The sequence below is a fragment of the Bos taurus genome, chromosome 7 (assembly GCF_002263795.3).
Source record: "Bos taurus isolate L1 Dominette 01449 registration number 42190680 breed Hereford chromosome 7, ARS-UCD2.0, whole genome shotgun sequence".
NCBI classification, from domain to species: domain Eukaryota; kingdom Metazoa; phylum Chordata; class Mammalia; order Artiodactyla; family Bovidae; genus Bos; species Bos taurus.
In genome coordinates, this window is record NC_037334.1 from 107,794,746 (window position 1) to 107,801,220 (window position 6,475).

The window sequence follows — 6,475 nt, forward strand, 5'->3', positions numbered from 1 at the left end:
GTAAAGATGGGATGTGTGTAAGCTGTTGATTTGCTGTGTTACAGATGAAGTTGTAAAGGTATGTTTTAAAGCTGACAGATCAAGTCATCATTGTAAAACCACATTTCAAGATATAAAAGCAAACATTAGAAAAAATAGAAAAATAATGCAGTTAATTGAAATTAGGTTTTAGAGGGTAGGAAGCAGAAACTGGATACTATTCATGGTGGTGATATAAATATATATATAAAAATTTTTTTATTATGTATACTAATATCTTTTTTTTAAAGAAATAGAGAATAAAGTATGTTATATAAAGTTATGGTAACTTTGAGCTTAAAGCAACTGAGATTACTAATTTTTTTCACATATTCAGGAGAAACACATGTACAAAATACAAAATACAAATATAAAAGTATATGGTGCATATTTAGTAAAAAAAAATAAAAGCTAGAAAACAGAAGGAATATCTATCATATCAATAAATTTACCTATGAAAACAAAATGACTCTCAAAAGGACTGTAAAACAAAATCGAATTAAATGCTATATATAAGATATATTCCTAATACAAACTATTTTAAAATATTAAGCATTAAAAAGTACAGAAGCAAGTCACAGAATGAAACATAAATAAGATGGAGAAAATACTTCTATAAAATATTAAAAAGAAGACCGAAGGAAAACAATGGACGAGCAGGCCAGAAGCTTGAGCAGATTGTTAAAGATCACGTTTCTCATGAACATGTGGAATGGTGCTCTACCTCACTGCGGCTCAGGGATTAAAGCCGCTCCAGGGAGGCGGCGGGTTGTTAGGAGACAGGATAGAGTTCGCTGTGCTGCATGGTAGGTCCTTGCTGTTAATCCATTTTGTATATAGCAGTGTGTATCTGTTAATCTCAAGGTCCTAATTTATCCCTCCCTCACCTTTCTGTTTTTCTAACCATAAGTTTATTTACTGTGTCTGTTTTATAAATAAGTTTATTTGTATCATTTTTCAAAGAATCCACATGTAAATGATATTTGTGATATTTGGCTTTGTCTGACTTACTTCAAGCAGTGTGATAGTCTTCAAGTCAAAAAAAAAAAGAAATTAATACTGCTACAAACCCACTGGAATGGCTAAATATTAGAAAGACTAAAAAACCCCAAGTGTCAGTGAGGATAAAGAATTGGGAAGTCTCATACACTGCCGGTAGGGGTACAAACTGATAGAACCACTCTGGAAGACAACTTGTTACGCCATTAGGTTGAAGAATGTGTTCTCCATGAAGCAGCCATTCAATTTCTAGATATATACTCATTAGGAATGTGGACATACACGTTCCAGCAGACATGTATAAGAGTGCTCATTGGCCAAAACCCAGAAACAATTAAATGTCTGTCAAGGGTAATGATAAATTTACAGCATGTAAAACAATGCAACAATGCAAATAAATACATTATAGTGTAAGCAATGACACAGAGATATCTCATGAACATAACGCCAATCTAAAAAGACTACACTCTGAAGGATTACTGTGTGATTCCATTTATGTAACTTCAAAAACAAGCAGAGCTAAACTCTAATGCAAACAGATTGATACTTACAGAGTAAGAGTGACAAGAAGTAACCCCGTGATGCTCCCATAGATGCCAGGAGTGGACTACACTTAAGAAGAGCTGGTTGGGAATGGGCCTGGAAGTAGGGTGCTCTTTGAGTTTCGCCAGTGATCTGCCTCTTTACCTGAATTGATTACACGATGTTCAAATTGTAGTCATTCATTAAACTGCATGTTTATATTTTATGCAATGTGCATGTTCTATATATCCTTAACAATAACAAACTTTTAAACTATGTAACAGATTCCAAAACTTCCCTTGAATTTTTAAAATAGCCTTTGAGAGATGTTAATAAATTTTTAGTTTAAGAATGCTTTTAAAAATCTTTTGAAAAGGAAAAATCTAGAAGAGGTTACAATGACAATAATCATCAAATGCATTATATCTGTGCATGAAAACTTTATCAAGATCACTCATTTGGCAATTCACTCCTCTCAAAGGCTATGAAGTTCTAATGCTTTTCTCACAATGCTATGATAGCTTTGCTTTGAGATAACTTCGGCTTTAGTCATTCAAAGTCACCTTTTAAATTTTGAACAATAACAAACTCGAGAGTTAAAAAGAAGGCACATTTTAAGATGAGAAAAAATTCATGAGTCTGGTGGCATTACTGCAGTTTAATAAAGAATTTAAAACATCTAATGTTTTAAAAATTTCTAGTATTCATTTGATGCTAACTATTTCTAAAGCAAACTGTGAAAAGCAAAAGAAAAGCATTTACAGGAATTTCCTGGTGGTCCAGTGGTTAGGACTCAGGGCTTTCACTGCCGGAGCCTGGGTTCAATACCTGGGCAGGGAACTAAGATCCCCGAAAGCCATAAGGTGCAGACAACAACAACAAAAAAAATTGAAAAGCATTTACTATTGATTTCTAATAGTTGGTAGACAGGTGTCATGAAAAATGATTAACATTATATGCTATAACATATGATTATATAAATTAACTGATTTTGTCCCCCTAGGGATACAGAGGAGCCTGGTAGCTGCAGTCCATGGGGTCGCTAGGGGTCGGACACGACTGAGTGACTTCCCTTTCACTTTTCACTTTCATGCATTGGAGAAGGAAATGGCAACCCACTCCAGTGTTCTTGCCTGGAGGATACCAGAGATGGCGGAGCCTGGTGGGCTGCCGTCTGTGGGGTCGCACAAAGTCTGACACGACTGAAGCGACTTAGCAACAGCAGGGATATTTGGTGATGTCTGGAGACATTTTTGCTAGTCACGCCAAAGTGAGGAATATCTAGTGGGTAAAAGTGATGCTGCTCAACACCTTAAAATAGAGAAGCCCTGCCTTCCCTTCTCTCCCCAAAGAATTATCTGGCCCAACTATCAATAACTCTGAGGCTGAAAAAAACTCTTGAAAAAGTGAATCAAGAGAAAAAAGTTATCACATATTGTTAAGCAAAAAAGAAGATTACAAAGGGCTAAACTTGTGTGATTCCATTTTTATTAAGAAAAAGTGTGATTGTCTCTGTATGTAATGTGTGTGCAGTATATTTACATAATGCATAAAACTGTCGGCCCTGAATGATGAAATCATGGGTGAATTTTATTTCCTTCTGCTTTGTTTTGCTTTGCTTACCTGGAATTTCTAATTTTTTCTATTGGTCATTATATTACTTGAACAGTAAGAAAAATACAAATTTTGGTTTCTACCAAAGAAAGACCCAGTCTGTCAGTAGGGAAGTTTAATTAGTGAGTGGAGAATAATGCAAAAAACTAGTCATAATGTGGTAATCCGGTCTTGGACATATTCACTGGATACTGTGGAAGCAGAGAGGAGGAACAGTTGGCTACGCTAGCTGACACCACCTAGTATTAACATCCTACAGTATTGTGACTATGCTATCTTACAATCAGATCTCTTTTAGTTCACAAATAAAACTTATGACCATAGAGAAGATGCCTAAAGTAGAATTATGGTACTGTGAGCTGCAATAAACAAAGGAAATTAAAGAATAAGATATATACACAACATCCAGTCAGGCAGGAAAGTAGATGGTGGGATGAGGTGAGCCAGCCTCCATCCTGGAAGTCTCAAATGGTTCTGGAACTCTTGGCTGGCCTCTGGGCTGGAGGACTCCGAGGTGAAAAGTTCCGGAGTGGGGAAAAAAGGAATCCAGGCACAGTAAACAATTTATATGTTGGACTTGGATAGAATTCTTACACATAAAGTGTGCCTATATCAATAATTGCAACTATATAAAATAGTATTGTTCTATTGTGCTAGCAAACAGTGGTTAAAGGATAAACATTTTCTAGAGTTAAATATTTCAGATAACAGGAATCAGTGTCCCAATAAGAACACAACTGCTTCATAATGTGTAATGCTTTGAACAGCTTTTAGATTAGAAAAATTTGAGATGAAGACTCGACTCCAAAAGAAGCCAACATCAACTGAAGAAAACAGTGGAAGATGCAGCAGAGCAAAAGCTGGAACTGAATAGGGTTAACTGAGAACTAGGTGGGCACGTTGGCTGATGGCATTTGAAGGCAATGAGAAACCACAGAGATAGGATACTGTTTTATTTGGCTTTTCAAAAACATCTTGTTTTGATCCAACAGGAGACAGAAACTGCGTGGTGCTTTAGTATAAGTAAAAACCGATCAGGACCAAAATCAGCTGCCCGCTTCATCGCCTTTTACCATGGAGAGGGGAAAGACATAAAAGAGGAAGAGAAAACAGGAGTAAAGCCCACTGTTGGTGCTTTGCAAATCCTTCCAGCGTCAATCCTCACAGTTACTCATCCCTAGGCGTGCAATACTAGCAGAATCTGGCTGATGCTTCCTCACCTTTCAGGTCTCTTCCCCATCTCCACCTCCTTCCCATAGGAATCTCCCTGCTATAAATCCTCAACGCCATAATTAAAATTATGTGTTTTGGGGCTTAATTATTTAGAATCTGTTGCCGTTTCCTCTTTCATATGGAGAAGGGCATGGCGACCCACTCCAGTATTCTTGCCTGGAGCACTCCATGGGCAGAAGAGCCTTGTGGGCTACAGTCCACAGGGTCGCAAAGAGTCCGGACACGACTGAGTGACTAACACACTTCGTCTTTCATATGCCAACCACCCGCTCATCTTCAAATAAGCTTCAGAAGGGCGGGCCCTGACAGTTTTCCTCACCAAGGGGTGAGTGTTCTCACCTCGCAGCATTGCAGGCGCCTTGCAGTGTTGATTGCCGCACAGCACGCAATCTCCAAGCATTTACTGAAAAGAAGTGTTTCCGTGTTTAGCGGTTAATAATACCAGGCCCACAGGAAGCGGTCAAGAAGTAAACAGCACTGACTCACGTCCACACCTATTTTTTCAGTTCTTTCTCACAAAGCCCGCTACGTATGGAAGCCGGTATTGAGGGGTCTAGAAAACTTCCCTGGCGGCTCAGACAGTAAAGCGTTTGTCTACGATGCGGGAGACCCGAGTTCGATCCCTGGGTTGGGAAGATCCCTTGGGGAAGGCAATGGCAACCCACTCCAGTACTCTTGCCTGGAAAATCCCATGGACAGAGGAGCCTGATAGGCTACAGTCCATGGGGTCGCAAAGAGTCGGACACGACTGAGCGACTTCACGTTTACGTTCAGAAAACTCGGGAAGGCTCACCAGGCCGCCCGAAGTCAGGCGACACGAGACGGAGCGCGCCCGGCCCGGGAGCCGGCCCTCCTGGGCGCGGGGCCTCGTTACCCACGCGGCGCCCACAGGCGCGCCCTCCGCCCGCCGGCCCGCCGCAGACAAGCTCGTCTCCGCGGCTGGAGGAGGCTCGAGGCGGAGGCCGCGGGGGCCTAACAGGCGGAACCCGACTCCTCAGAGGGAGCCGCCCCGCCTGGGCGTCGCCACCTGACGAGAGGACTCGGGGCCAGCGTCCCCGAGCGAAAGACCGCCGGCATCTTCCAGGACCGGAAGCAGGCGGCGGAGCTCAGGACCCGCGAGACTAGCCCCAGGACCCCGGCCCAGCGCCGGCTGCCCGCGGCCGCTCTAGGACGCCGGAGGCACCGCCGCTCTGTGGTTGGGGCCGGGCCGACCCCCGCCGGGACCGCCCACTTTCGGGCGTGTGTCGACCCGGCTCGTGCGCGAGACACAGGCCCGGGGCTAATGCTCCTGAGAGCGCGCGGCGCCAGGAATTGTAGGAAGGTTGGAAGAGCGGGATGCTCTGGCCGGTGCTCTGCTTCCACGGGCGGGCTGGCTTTCTCTGGAAGATCTCTGATTTCTAAAAATCTCAGAGAACAACCGTGGTCAATTTTAGCCCACAATTCCACCTCTCTTTGCTGCGTGGGGGAAAAAAAAATCCTAGTGTTTCTTAGTTTGTCTTTATTATTTTCAAACGACTTCTTGTGCATTTCTTTGTTTCTAATTCTGCTAAAGCAGCTCCATGTGGAGGATGCGGATGAAAGGAGCCCCTCAGAGCGATAGCCTAAGCATTGGGCAGAGAATGGGATCAGGACTCCCCCCGCCCCGCCCCGCCCCGTACCCCATATAGAACTAACAACGTTCTTTGTTATAAGTACCAAGGAAAGGGGGGAAAATGATTTTAATAGAACCTCAAACATTAAAGATGAGAAGTTCACAGAGCCGAAAGTACTGAAAGCGTGCCTTAGATCCCGTTTGAAACTTGGCTTATTCTGTATGAGATAAAAGGAAAAGGGAGAAATGAAGTGCTTGGTATATGTATCTATAAATGTAGGCTTATCAATCAAAAATAAGTCTTTTATGCCGGTTTGTTGAAGAAACATGCACTAATTTCTAGATATTCTGCAATTAGAAGACTTTCTACCTTATGAAGGCAGTTTAGAGGACTTTAGCAAGATGGTGAGGAGTGACTCCTTTCATACCCTAATTCTTCATTCAAAAGGCTTTTGTCAGTAACCCAGGTCTTTAAAAATAAGCCTAATTCCACTCATT

General features: G+C 42.0%; 1 long non-coding RNA gene across 2 annotated transcripts; it reads right to left on the bottom strand.

The window, feature by feature from the left end:
- Nucleotides 1–4,091: 4,091 nt before the first annotated feature.
- Nucleotides 4,092–6,026, bottom strand: LOC100140403 (uncharacterized). 2 transcript variants are annotated; one of them, XR_009495378.1, is made up of 3 exons: nucleotides 5,180–5,582; nucleotides 4,726–4,789; nucleotides 4,092–4,219 (listed from the first exon to the last, which is right to left on the bottom strand). It is a non-coding gene; the product is annotated as an uncharacterized lncRNA (long non-coding RNA). The 2 variants fall into 2 exon arrangements; XR_009495377.1 differs by having other exon boundaries at nucleotides 4,726–6,026.
- Nucleotides 6,027–6,475: the final 449 nt, after the last annotated feature.